Raw genomic sequence first — 15,764 nt, 5'->3', positions numbered from 1 at the left:
TTTAAATATTTGAATTTTGAGCTCAACTTTTCAGCATAGCCATGATTTTACAAATTTGAACTATTGCTGCCACGAGGAAGAAAAAATTTTGAAATTAAAAATTCAAATTTCGATCATTTTTAATATTTTCAAAATTCGTGAGCGACCTCTTAAAAATTTTTTATCGAACTGATTTTTGGAGAGGCTTCTTGAAACATCGTAAACCAACAAATTTTCATAAGAGACTCGAAAAAAAAATAGTCTGTTTCTTTGCGCCACCCTAGTATATATATATATTTAGTGGTTAAGGGTAAAATTTAATTATATTAATATGAATTATTTTTTTTAAACCAACTAATAATGATAAATAAATGTTTTATTTATCCAACGTAATTAACACAGTAAAAGAAAAGTATACAAAAATGAAAAGGCTTGAATGCGTGTTTACAGCTCAGCGGTGTATCTTGTAATATGTAATGTCTTTACGAATGAGGTAGAGGCGGAATATGGAAAAATCGATCTTCGGGGTATATTGCGGAAATTGATCGATCGTAATTAGTGAAGTAACGCTATATATATATATATATATATATATATATATATATATATATATATATATATATATATATTATAACGACAAAAATTAAATTATTAATTCCGCGCTACAAACTTCGTTCTCTATCCTTAGCCTCCAGTCTCAATACTATCAGGGCGCCAGGTAATTTTTATCACTGGAATCACCAAACCAGTAAATCTTAAGAATTAGATAAAATTTTTGATCTGTGGAACTATCTCAAAACCACGCATAAATAAAAACCGGATAATTTTTGATCTGTGGAATTATCACCAAAACCACGCAACTAAATAAAAACTAAAGCTTAACAAAATGCTCAGAACTTATAAGCAAAACAAAAACAGAGACTGGAAAACTAAAAACAGAGTTACGGTATGCCATGGTGTCGCTCAGTGTGTAGGTTTATGGAGAGAGGGAGTGGTCCGGGTTACATCATTCCAAATTCATGTAGATTATCAGTGAATTTGCAATTTTCTTATTAAACAACAAATAATCTAAAACCTCCATTTAACAATTAACAAAATACTGTAGCTTCGTACAAACAATTCTTCTTTATAACAAAATACTGAATCTAATAATAATGAAATTAATCTTAACAAAAAGGTCAATCGACATCTAAATAAATTAATTAATTACTAAAGCTAATTAACAATCAACTAGTATTCAGTAACCTGGAACAATAACTTATAAAACCGATATTCTAGAACATTCGCTTTTAACAAAACTCATAAAACTAACGTACATGGGTCTAATATTGACGACATGGGTCAATTAGACGACAATTGCTTTAATAATTAAACATATTTCTTATAATTATTTGTAAAATAATAGTAACAATAAATCGTGAACATGACTCTAAACTGTACCAATATTCTCATAATTCTCTCAGTTCTTAAATATTTTCTTTAATTAAAACAGTAGCATCATATCTCAAGACTCTGACTCGAACTCAATTAATTATTGATAATTATAATAATTATTTCATACCTGATTACGGATGAATGAAATATCGAGTAACGTCTTACACCGTTTAAAATAATACTTCTGTAACAATACTCTTAATCTGTAGCTTTCCGCAATGCCATGAACTGTAACGCCATTTCTGGTCACGTCTGCTCGCTTCGAGCGACCAGAGCTGAATGCTCACGTCCGTACTCTTCGAAGGTCTCCCTTCGACTCTCTTTTTCTCAATCATCAAAATCCAAAACCAAATCTTATCATTATCTATAACTGACCTCTATATCCTAAATCCATAAACCAATTCCCAAACTCTACCATATCGATAACTGGAGGCTTATACCTCACCAAACGTACTCACTAAACCTAACTTTGAGTATGGATATCCTTGGTAGTTGCTCTCCTGGAACAGACTTCAGCTGGGATCGTAAACTTAAAACTAAGTGACCTATGACTTCCTCAGCGGTACAAGTGGTCATGACTTGTCCTCTGAGGCCTGTCAGACAAAAGCAATTAAAAATGACCAAACGGCTTCCACAACAGCAACGGTCACAATATTACTGTTGAGGCCTGCCAAACCAAAACTCAAAACTGATCCCAATCTGCATTCATCAGATTCCTTTTATACTGGAGCGCTAGCATTTCAGCTAGACCTCTGCAATCTACCAAGAAGTCTCATAGGGATAGAACTAGGTTCTATCATCAGATGATACCGGGTGACTAATTCAAGTCCCGCTCCACGGTAACACTGACTTCTCCACATACTTAAAATTCCAAAACTGTAAACTAAAACTCAAACTTTATCATTATCTCAAACTTTAAATCTCAAACAATATTCCATACTAAATTCCCATCATTCTGATTCTAAGTCTTTGCTATAATTTTTCTTAACAAAACCCATAACTGTAGCTAAACGTTACTCCATATTTAATTCTTAAACTATAACTTAAATCAAAAATCTGTATCAAAATCGTTAATACCTGTACGCTAAATTCTAAGTCTTGAGTTACCATGCTCGTAAATACAGTAAAAATCAGTTGGTGTTTGTGACGTTCACTTTGATTTGACCCCCATACGAAAAATAACGTCACAATATATATATATATATATATATATATATATATATATATATATATATATATATAACGTGCCTTATCACCGCGATAACACCTACGATTCTCATCGGATCTCCATGAAATTTTTCGTAATTATTCCATTAGCGATTATGTTGATCAAGCTCGAAGATAGGCTTAATCGGTCGATTAGTTTTGAAGTTATGGCTGTTTAAAATTCCCACGACTTTTCAAAAAAATGAGTTTTCTACTGTTAAAGTTCATATAACTTTTTAACCCAAAGTCATAGACAATTCCTGTACAAAATATCTTAAAGCTTGTTTAATGAGCTTCAATTTTCTGACCTTTAACTTTATGTTTCGAATATTTTTTCCAATTATTTGATAGTCTCGAATGCTTGGATAGAATAAAAAAATTTGAAAAAAATAGTATTTATTCCGAATAACTTACGTATTTTACATTATAATCTAATTCCGTCAGTTATATTTCGTTGTGAAAGATATAATCTGTGAACCTTACAAATATTTTATATTTTCAAAGTCTATATATATATATATATATATATATATATATATATATATATATATATATATATATATATATATATATATATATATATATATATTGGTGTCATATACCTCTTCAACCTCTTTCGTATTCAAACTTATTAATGAGAAATAAATATCAATTATGACGTATTTGCCTATTTGGTTATTGATCTATTATGAATAGGATCACCAATTCCTTGAAAAATCTTTGAGCTTGATATGTAAATTTTCATTTCTAAATATCTAAATATTGGTGATGTCGTTCTTGATAATTTTAAGGAACTTATAATTCTTACATTGTTGTTAAATTATATAAGTTTTAATCACATATTTCGTGACATATGTATATTTTCGTTTCTAACCTTGTTTACTTGAAACTAGTTTGTCAATCCGAGATTTCAGTAAAGCGCGATGAAATTAGTATTGCTCGTACATTTATATATACTGTGACGTTGCATTGCCAAAAAGATGGAGTTAGAGGTGGAGTAAGTGGGAGTCTGTGTGATAGATAGAGATGGAGTCAATATGTGTGTCGAGTTGAGTGTAAGAGATAGTGAGTAGAGATTATGGGGTATGTGTGCGGTGAAGTCAGTGTGTTGAGAGTACGAGTACGGATACGGTATGTTGTCTGTGTTGGAGTGTCTGTGTGGTTGAGCGTGGATTCAACGAGGAAGGTCTCGCAGTGTCGCGGGTAGTGGCCAAGATAGCGTGCCTCCCGACCAGTAATGACGATTAGGCCTAGGTCTAGCTCTCGGGGTTGACGTGATAATCGCGGAGGAGTGACTGAGATGTCACCGCCCCTGCGAGTTGGTACCCGGAGTTAGCTGGGGTACGTATACGTTTATTTGCGGATGGCAAGACTCGTTTGCGATGCTCGAGGAAGCCAAAGATTCGTTAACTTCGGATATCACGGGGAGTGACCCCGCGGGAAGACCCGCGAGTCGATAATGCTCTACGGAGCAGAAATCTGGTGTGAGTCACTCAAAGTAGAAAGTTATCGTCTACGACTGGCATCCGTGCAACGAAGAGGCGCGCTGAGGGTTGCTTGCGCTTACCGTACGGTTTCGAAAGCAGCCGTTATGGTCATCGCGGGTGTGATTCCAATCGACCTTTTGGGTTTCGAGAGGAAGCGCATCGGGGATGCCCGTAGGGCTGGGGAAGAACCGATGGAGAGTGTAAAGGCTCGAGAACGCGAGGAGACCCTGAAACTCTGGCAAGAGCGATGGGAATCTGCGGAAACGGGACGTTGGTCATTCAGGCTCATTAAACGAGTCCGTGATTGGATAACAAGAAAAGGGGGGGAGGTAGATTACTATCTCACCCAGTTTCTGTCCGGTCATGGACAGTTTAATGAGTACTTGTATCGCATGGGGATCCGAACCGATCCTTATTGCCAATACTGTCCGAACGTTGTCGATTCTGCCGAGCACACTTTCTTTTTCTGTCAGCGTTGGTCTGAAATACGGCTACGTTTTCAGAACGAGAAAGAAGTGCCAAATGTCGCTGACCTGGTGATACCTTGGATGTTGGCGACGGCAGACAATTACAGAACAATGACAGTGTTTGTAAAAGAGGTCCTGAAGGAGAAAAAGAGGGAAGAAGAAACGGAGGGGTAGCTGCGAAATCAGCGGGGGCGCCTAGTACTGTGAAGTGATGCTCACGCGGTCCCGCAGTACTAGGTAGGGGAGAGACAGAGAGTGAGGTTTTTAGCCGGTAGGGACCCCAAAGATATAGTCATTGCTTACTGTCATGGTAAGTAATACATCTTTGGGGGAGGAGTCCGGCACACGGAGGACAGTACCCATACAGAGGGCAGTTTATGCTTTCTGTATGGGTAATGTCTTCTATGGTGTGTAACAGCATTTTTTCCTCACTGTTATTTCTAGAAAAAAAAAAAAAAAAAAAAAACTACTACTACTACTAATACTATTTTTATTATTATTATTGAACTCGGTGTGATACCGACATGGTCTGGGTTCGATTCCTAGTAAAAATTTAAAAAAAGCCTTTACGAGACCCTCTCAACATCTTTTGAAGAAAAAAATTTATTTCAATTTTTAACAATCATTAAAAGGAAGTACAAAAAAATGACTTTTTTTGTTTTTTTTTCAGTAAATTACTTGCTACTCTGTGAATATCGATGAAACGACTAATTTTGCCAGGGACCTTATTAGTTTCATTTACCCCTAGTAACCTTGTAAGTTTTCAAAGTGATCTATCGAACCGTTTTTTGAGGATGATCAATCAAAGTTCTAGTCAACAATTAAAGGAACAAGTCTTGTTCCTTTACTTGCGTTATGATCATCAAATTAAAAAAATAAAAAATTTTTTTGACTTTTCTTACGTTTTAGCGTTGGTAAATGAAAGGAAAAGAGAAAAAAAAACATTTCTTAAAGTTGTCAGAATAAGTTAAAGAAAACAAAAAAATTAAAACATGCTTTCTATGGTCGAAAATTTTTTTTTGACATTTTTTGGAGATTTTTTTTGTTTTGTATTTTTTTTGCATTTGCTAGGTAACCAACCCGAAAAAGTAAAAAAAAGTCGGAAAAAAAATTATTTTTTCATTTAGATGATCATTACGCAATTAAAGAAACAAAACTTGTTCCTTTAATTGTTTACTAAAACTTCGATCACCCCCAAAAAACGGTTCAATAGATCAATTTGAAAATTTGCAGGGTTATTGAGGATGCATTAAGTTAAAAAATCTGAAAACCGCCTGACCCTGCAGGCCAGCTCCAAAACTTTTGCTGTTTCCAAGCTCAAGGAGCTCGGAACCATTATAACTTATGATTTTCTGAGCTCTTCGAGCTCAAAAATTTGTTAGGCCGGTAAAACATGCCTTCACTGAAAAATTATAACTTATATCCGACGATATCTTCTGAACGAACGAACTGATTTGAACGTTCTGAGTAGCAATCGAAAGGGCTTAACAAGACTTTAAACTGATCACATTTTTCAGCGAATCGAATAACTGGTTTCAAAGTAATACGCAAAAAACCAAAAAAAAAAATTTTATTTTATTCTTCATATTACTCGTAAATTATATGACCGATCTACCTGAAAATCGGATCAATTCTAAGTTTTGGTGAGCCTTTTCGATTGCCTCCCTGTACGTTCAAATCAATTGATTCGTTCCAAAGATATCGTCTGATAAAAAAAGTTTACGCACACACACACACACACTCACACATACACACGGACGTCCACGCGAGATTAGTCAAAATAGCTTTCTAGCGCCTCAAAACGTCGACATCTGATGAAAACTCGATTTTCGAAAATCGGACCAAAACCAATGACTTCCCTTTTTTTGAAAATTTGCAATTTTCGTAGCGGGATGATGAAAAGTCGCTGGCAACATTAGTCTTTTCATCGGTATCTATAATAGCGATTGATTTACTGAAAAATCAAAAAAAGTCTTTTTGTACTTACTTCTAGAGGATGTTAAAAATAATAAAATTTTTATTTTCAAAAAATGTTGAGAGGGTCTCGTGAGGACTTTATTCAAATTTTTATGGCAGCCCTCAAAGTTAGTGTGCGATCAGTGGTATCTGAAATATCGATGATCATAACCAAAAAGATCATTTTTCGTTTGAAGCCTGATATCTCTGCGAAAAATTGTCCTACGAGGTTCAACGAAAGGCAATTTGAAAATGAATAAATTTGCTATACGACCTATGCATTGGTTTAGTCGAAAAAGATTTTTCTACGGTCCGTGGGTTCTTCAGAAAAAAGAGTGCGTGTATCAGTGTGTACACGCGAAAGAAGTGAAATTTCTTTGGCTCATATTTAGTAAATACTATAATAAAAGTAGATAGATAAGTGGGTTTCTGATTATACGAGCTCCAAGCTGGACATTATCTGTTTTACCTGCGGGCGGCAATATACCGACTGTGATTTTTTTCTGTATTACTGACTGGGAATAACTTACTGGCTAGTTATAACATATCGTCTGTTAATGGGCTTCTATAAGGCCCTTTTGACATCATTTCGAAGCTAATTGAGGTCATTTTGCGGTTATGTAGGACCCTTTTGACATCATTTGGATGCTAATTGGCTTCTGTTACGGAGTATTTGCTATCTTTTTACTCTCAGAGCTCATTTTTGAGCTCATCTAGGACCCTTTTGATGGTATTTTTAGCTCCTGACCACTATTTCGAGTTCTTATCTTCCATTTTGAGCTCTTATTCACCATTTCGAGTTCTTATCCACCGTTTTAAGCTTGTGTGATGATAGATGGCGCCTCATGTATATTTTGAGCGGAAAAAATCTCAATATTAAGTAAGTATTAATTTATCTTGTTTGAGTAAATTGTGATTCATTAATAATTTTCTAATTTAATTACTAATTTTCAAGATGGATCTTTTCAAAAACAATGACATCGACACCTTGGCATACATCTCGCCTATCAAAAAACTGTAGGAATTAGAAGTTGACAAGACCTACAAAATTACAGAAACTAAAAAAATTTCAACACAATATGGGCCTAAAGTAGTTGCTAACCTGAATTATAAATTTACGATCTACTTTCCTACAAGAATAAATGATAAATTGTTATCTAATGAAGATAAATTAAAAACTCTCATCGACATGGTTTTGCAAGAGAATCTTCGTCTTCTTTTTTTATGGAATAAAATAAAGTAAATTTGAATTTGTAACTCAATGATTATAAATATACTGTTTGTATCATTAAAATTTTTAATAAAATCCGAAAATTTCTATTTTAAATAATTACTTATTATTCATGGACCTGATCATGTTAATTTTATTCATTTAATTCTATAATACAAATATAATTAATCAATTTGAAGAAAACTCGTTTGTGCAGTCGCAGTAAAACATGAAGCCACCCAATGATTTTTGGAATAGCTAGTGTAGCGGTGAGATTTATTAGAGTTAGTACAAATAATAATGATGAATCAAAACTAATATAACAATAATAATAATAATAATAATAATAATAATAATAATAATAATAATAATAATAATAATAATAATAATAATAATAATAATAATAATAATAATAATAATAATAATAATAATAATAATAATAATAATAATAATAATAATAATAATAATAATAATAATAATTGTTGATATATTCGAATTACGCGCGGGAAAAGTGTTCGCATTCATTGAGGCGACTTCTGTTGAGATAAACTAATATAACTCATCAATATTTGTCATCTATAATGGTGGTAAAATTTTGAAATTTAAATAAATTAAACCTATGATAGTAAAAATTTTAAATTCAAAAATTATACATACCTCACAAAAAATTTTTTTTTTTTTTTCAAATCGATTAAGCACTTTGTTTTCAAACTTGAAAATATATATTAAAAAATTTATCAACGTATTCAAAGAAATTATTACTTATGGTGGTAAAAATGTTAAATTTAAAAATTATACATATCTGACAAATATTTTTTTCTTTGAAACTTAAGGTTACATCAAAAATTTAAATTAATTATTTTTTGTTTATCACTTATTTCTATAAATTATGATTAACTGAATCTACTCATTTTATTAAAGGTTAAAAAATAAAAAAATTCAAATATTATTATTTCAAATCAAAGTTTTTATTGAGTGGTTATAAACCAATCTTTTAACATTTTTACATTTTCAAGTCCGCATGAATAATAATAATAATAATTATTATTATTATTATTATTATTTAATTGGCAATGATATTTACAAAAATCATTGTTAAAAAGTTTTAAATTTTTTAGTGTGGGGCATTTAAAATCATCTAAATTAATTACAATTATACCATCCCTGACGGTTTTAAATCAGCCTGGAAACACCCTGGGAGTGGAAACACGGTGGAATCACGGTGGATCCAGGGTGGTTACAGGGTGGATTTGTGCCATTTTATCACCGTGTATACACGGTGGTTACATGGTGTTTCCACGATGGTAACACGGTGTACCCACCCTGATACCACGGTGTATTCACCGAGATTCCACAGTGTATCGACGGTGATTACGCGGTGTACATGGAATCACGGTGAATACACCGTGTAATCACCGTGGAATCACGGTGATAAAATGACAAAAAACCCACCGTGTAACCGCCGTGGATCTACCGTGATTCCATCGTGTTTCCGGGGTGTTTCCAGTGAGAATCAAAACCGCGAGGGATGTTTAATTAAATCTCTTATCCATAACTTTTTTTCATAACCCTTCACGTAAATATATATATAATAACGTGTTACATAATTAATTACTTAATTAATGCATTGATATTGATGTGATAATGATTTCCAGTGATAAGGTGGCTTCCCTGTGGAAAAATCCTGATAGATCCAAATAAAATACGATGTTTGATTGGAAGTTATGATAAAGTATTGTGTTTTTGAAACAGCATTTCCGGAATCTTACAGATGAACGAAAAAAATCATAGACTTATTGGATTTAATCTGGTACAGGAACGACGAATTGGAGTGTATCAGTACTTCCAATAACAATGATCCAAAATTGTGATACTAAAGTTTACCGATTGAGTTAATGAGGTTGTATCAGTAAATTACACATATTTGTTGTATCTTTTTCTATGGGATTTTGATGAGAAAAATGGATAGAAAAGCAAAATAAAGTATTGAGAGTTTCGACTTATTATTTTGATTGGGAGATTACTGATAAGTTCATAAGGTTTTTTATGAGAATTTATGAAAAATATTCACTATGTACTCTTCAGTATTTTTCCATTCTGACAGTATATCAAACTCTATCGGATAATCCGAATCAGAAGACGATCAAATTGTATGAGGTCGATCGAAATACAGATTGTTCATTCGCGTGCTGTTTAAAAACAGATATTGCAGATAAAGTTAATCGTTTTTTAATATATATATATATATATATATATATATATATATATATATATATATATACATATTTTATTAAATAAAAAATAACGCAGCTTATAAGAATCTATGCGAACGTATTAGCAATATCAGGTTAGTCCTTTAATGTACTATTTTATTTTAATATTACATTAGAGGTTTTTAGGCATTGATAGCAGAAAACGATCAGATTGAAAGAGCTTTATCCAAATACAATATTTATATTTACCTACTGTTTATAAACAGTAATTACGGATTATATTGATCTTTTTTTAATGTTTAGTTATATGTATTTTCCTAAACCAAAAATTATAAAGCTTATAAAAATCTATGAGAAAATATCAGCAATATCTGTATAGCATTTTAATGCATCATTCCATTTCTGTATTACAGTAAAGTTTATCAGGTAATCCAAATAAGAGAACGATCAAATCATATGCGGTTAATCCTAATACATTTTCTTCAGCAACATACTGTGTGAAAACAGTATTTGCGACTATATTTTATCTTTTGTATAGTTATTTAATGTAATTCACGAAAGAAAACATTAATATGTGATAAGAATCTATAAGCATATATTATGAATGTTATAAAAGTCTTTAAATGTACTATTTCATCTTGACGTTGCAACAAAATTTACCAGATATTCCAAATTAGAAAATGATTAGATGATATGATGTTGATCACAATACATCTTCATTCACGTACTATTCGGAAACAATAATTGAGAATAAATTAGATTTTTCTTTAACAATTAATCATATGTATCATACCAAATTAAAAAAACTAAAACTTTAAAGTCTATAGTAATTTATTTTCGATAATATTTTCAGTTAACAGTTATCAACATCATTAGCATTATAATTCATTAGCAATAATTGTATTCTGTAATATTACTTAACTATATTTATTATTTAAAAAATTAAGAATAGATAAAAAAAAGTCTAGTTATTGCCGTGTTTATCGCTATTAGTTTCACTTTCAGAATTCGTACTTTCTTCACCAGAGCTGCTACTGGCACTGCTACTGTTACCGGAGCTAGAAACTTCTATCAGTTTCGTGCCTTTTTCTTTTTTTATTGATTCATTAGCCTCTTTCACTATTTTATCAAGCTTTTCCTCAGTTTCTGTAACATACGAATATTGATGTACTGAAAATTAACTTTGAAGCAAGAAAATGTTTAAATGTAATTTTCATCTAGAAAACTAGTTTTAAATCATTTATATGAATTTTCATTTAATTGTCGATTCTTCTGATTAAGAAAAATTATTTGAAATGATTCAAACAAATTTGAAATGATTTAAAACAATTCGAGTCGACTAATTTATAGATATGCATTTAGCATGGATTAAATCATTTTTCTTAATCATGGAGAATATCAATATACGAATAACATAAATAAATTTGAATAATTCTCACTTTTGATTAGTATTTTGTTCGGTCGTTCTAAATCTGAAATTTTTCCCCGAATATATTCTACATAATCGTTAATCTTCGCATTGATTTGTTTTTTTCGACAATTGCCTATGCCCTTTCAGATAATGTCTATAAATATCTGTAAAAACATTTGATTAGCTAGCGGAACATTTACTTCTTAATTGAAAATACAATTTACTTACCTCTTACGGCAAGCATTTTAACCGGATCAAGTTTTGGCTTTACAGGGCCTTTGGTTCTATTGCTGCTTTTACTTGTTATACTACTGTTCTTTAACACGTCTCGAGTGAATATATCTACTGCTATATTTTTTACAAAGATTGCATAAGTCCCTGCTGCGGCTTTTGCATTGTTATAATCTTGAACAGTAATCCAGACATTTTGACCACAATGAATCTACAAATATTGAGATTAGAAAACATTATCATTTCTAAAAACTGTATAAACTGGAAGTAATCAAGCAGTATAAGAAGTTATAAATATTTTGACAATTTTATAAGGCTAAATTTAGTAAATGAACGATTAAATGATAGTAAATTTTATAGCATATAATAAAAATATAAAAGACGATCGGTTTATTGCAAGCTGCGCTCTAGCGGTCACAGCTCTTTTCTGTAATCTATTGTTAAATCAGATGTTTGATAGAGTGTTTATCTGTCATGAATAAATTGTTCCTTTTCAAGCATTTTTTTTATGTTAGAATATATTTCCAAACATCGAGTTATTAAAAAATAATGGATAGAGGTAAATAGATTCTCCAAGTTTAGAACTTAAAAAATTTTTATAGAATGTTTAATCACTGCTCATAAATCAAATTATATGAAACTTTTAATGTTTGACGAGTAAACTTAAGATTGCTTTTCACATAATCAACTAATATTCTTAGTAAGAAGAAAATAAAAAATAAACAAAAATAGACTTTAAACGACTGATTGATGCAAACAAGTTTTTTAAACTCATCATGAAATTGTCAATTTTTATGATTTTTCACTAATTATTCCATTAAAACAATTTCTTCTAAGTTATTTAAGACTGAATGTATAAAACAATCAATTATTATTATTATCAAATATTTGTCATAGGCAACGATTAAACTTTCTCAACAGCAACTTAAAAATGATTGTTTCTTAAATTTTTGACCGACAATATATTGACAATTGGATTTGAACTTCTTAATTTAAATAAACATTTACCATTCCGGTGTCTGACCATATAAAACCAACTGGTGGTGATACTTGTATATTTTCGAAATCTATTGCTTGGACTCCTGTCAGTATTGTTGCTCGTATACCTGTACATAATCGTAGATACGAATAAATCCATATTCATTAATATAGTTTAGTTCAAGCAATTACTTGTCGAGTTGTAAATGAAATATACATTAATATCGATCTCTAAATATAAGTTGATTCAAGTTATATAAAATATTACTTTTTCTTTTTAAATCGTATAAACTACATTAGTTAACAAGCGATATTTATGAATTAAATGTAATGATAGTATCAAGATGTATTATTGACAGAAATTACATAAGCTAGCAATATATGTATGCGCAAAATAGTAACATATAAATTAAAGAAAGTACTGCTAATATTATTATAATTAATTTAAATTGAAATGATATATAATATGACATTACTGTGAATCTGCTGCCAATTTGACAAAATTTGCTGCAAAGCTGCTGTGACTACTTGCTGAAAAGCTTCTTGACCTTTTTTCATGTCGTTGAATTGCTGACTTATCTCTTTCAAGACATCATTTTCAGGTTCATCTTTTCGAGTTTTTTTTTGTCTTTTGTAAAACAGTAAAGTATATTATATTAAAGAGTAATTTTAGAAAACGTTCTTAAAATATATTAATTTTATTTCGATTTTTATGGAAAAACATTATATTTTCATTTATTATTATTTGAAGAACATATTAACTTGATTTGATTAATATAATTACGCACCTTTAAATCTTTGCCATGTTTGTGCTTTTTCTTTGAAAGCTTACTTTTTTTTTTTTTTCAAAGACTCATTCACACCTTGACTGAAAGAACAAGAAAATTGACTGGGTAATAATCAGTGTTATAAAATAATATTATAGTTAAAAACTATAAATTTATTTATATTATAGTTATAACTATAAATATTATTTATAGTTATCTATTTATTATTAGTTAACTTTAAAATTAAATTTAATCTATCTGCAAGCAAAATTGAAAATATAAAATTCATAAAGAAAAGCAATTATTTTTTCATAAATAAAATGATAAAATATCTATATTTGTTTTGTTACATTTCATCAATCTTTGAATGATGGATAACAATCGATAATATTTTACACGTTATTTAGTTAAGTTGAGTAGTAAAATTTAAATTTCTTGTGCTAGTATATTATTACAGTATGATTTATGTTAGTGGTTAGAGAACTTCCATTTTTTGTAAGTAAAACCGTTCAGAACAGGAAAATTGAACAATTGATAATGCAATTTTTTAATTAGCAACTCGATTAGTTATATTATGTTCTCAAATACCACGAATATGACTGAAAAGCCTACGATAATTCTTACCAATTTTTTTTTTAATGGCTATTAAGACGGTAAAACTTCAAGTTTCTGTTCAAGTATAAGAAATTTATATATTCTATTAAAGTTCGGTTCATCATTTTCACATTTTCAAGCGTGTAAAAAATGATGAATTCTCCAAAATAATTAAAAATTTTTTTTAATATTCGATAGTTGTTATTATCATGTACAAAATTCACTAATTTTTTTAGGATAATATCTAAAGCTTAACATATTCTCTACACATGGGTAATATAAATATTTATTCAAATTGACTATGTTATTATCATATGATTGTTTTCATAAATTGTTCATTATTATACATACGATATCTTGCTGAACGCTTCTTTTTTCCGCGTTAATTTAAGTTGATTTACTTTCCAGATATTGATCAATGCCACTCAGTATACTTGTATCCGGATCCTCTGGCAGGCTTATTTGCTCAACAAACTTTGAAGTTCCAGCAATCCCTGATAGCGTTTGATCAACTTCATCAGGCCGACTTATTTCCATCTAAAAATATATAAAGTTGCAGTTCAAATGTTGCAAAAATCTACAATATAAGTGATCCTATGAAGTATTTTCAAGACTTCTCTTTTTTTTCAATTTTGTAAGCCCAGAAATGTCATTTTTTTATTCATTTCCTAATCTTTGTCAACTTCAAGACGTTTTTGAAATCAAAAATTAATTTAATGAGAGTCAAATATATTAATTAAAAAAAAAAAAAAGAGCTTTTCCATAGCTGAAATGGAAGTATATTTCAGAGTACTACTGAAAACTAGTAAAGTTACAAAAACGAAGGCAATAGCTAAATCTAATTAAATAGAAAGCTTTATAAAGAATTTTCGGTAAAAATTGCGAAGTAAATCTTCGATACATTTTCGAAACTGCCTTATGTCAACTGTTTGCAATTATACTTACATTTTGCACCTGTTCACTGTCACTGTCATGACTTGAATAGCTTATTGTTTTTGATTTTTTTAAAAAAAAAAAAAAAAAATTATATGATTTGGATACAAACATTTATTTACTTACATGCAGAGTATTTTAGTATATCAATTTCTAATAATTATATTTTATAAAATATGGAAAAAGTACAAAAAATTATGTATCCGCCATCGGTTATAGTTACACTATTTTAGTCATTATATGTATCCTTTTCGACAGTAATATTTTTATCGTTATTATTTGAATGTTATATAACAGGGCTAGGCTGTTACTCTGGTCGTCCTTAAATTACCTTTTTAAGGGCGCCACTGGAAGGATTAAACGGTCTTCCAGAACCGGTTCTTAATGCTCAGGGTCGGTGTAAAAGTTAATTGTAAGAGTAGGAAAAGGAAGGATAATTTTATAAATAACTTAGATTTAATTATTACAATAGTATTTCCTTTTATTTAATTCACAACCTTTCAATTAAAACCTCATAAATTTATAACTTATGACCTTATAACTTTAGACCTTATAATTTATACCTTATAACTTAAACCTTATAGCTATTAAACCTTTAGACCTTATAACTTTTAGACCTTATAACCTTTGACCATTTACCTTATAACTATTAACCTTTTGACCTTATAACTTCTGCCAATTACCTTTGGACTTTCTTTACTTAACTACGTAGCCACTACCTTGGCATCACATACACACTCACACTCAGTTAAAATCATTGCCAACTACCTTTGGACTTCCAATTAAAATCGGTTACCTCCCGAATTATTTATCTCCTATTTACACGTTAAAATTTATTTCCCACACATACTGCACTCAAGTCCCCTGGACTTTTATCACACACACTGACTTTAAAATG

At 30.5% G+C, this 15,764-nt stretch overlaps 1 long non-coding RNA gene across 1 annotated transcript; it reads right to left on the bottom strand.

Moving 5' to 3' along the window:
• Positions 1-11,011: 11,011 nt before the first annotated feature.
• On the bottom strand, positions 11,012-12,779 carry LOC103571887 (uncharacterized). Its single transcript, XR_008404591.1, has 4 exons — positions 12,603-12,779; positions 11,592-11,805; positions 11,392-11,527; positions 11,012-11,098 (listed from the first exon to the last, which is right to left on the bottom strand). It is a non-coding gene; the product is annotated as an uncharacterized LOC103571887 (long non-coding RNA).
• Positions 12,780-15,764: the final 2,985 nt, after the last annotated feature.

This window comes from Microplitis demolitor, chromosome 2 (genome assembly GCF_026212275.2).
Source record: "Microplitis demolitor isolate Queensland-Clemson2020A chromosome 2, iyMicDemo2.1a, whole genome shotgun sequence".
Classification (NCBI taxonomy): Eukaryota; Metazoa; Arthropoda; class Insecta; order Hymenoptera; family Braconidae; genus Microplitis; species Microplitis demolitor.
This window is presented reverse-complemented; position numbering and strand designations above follow the sequence as displayed.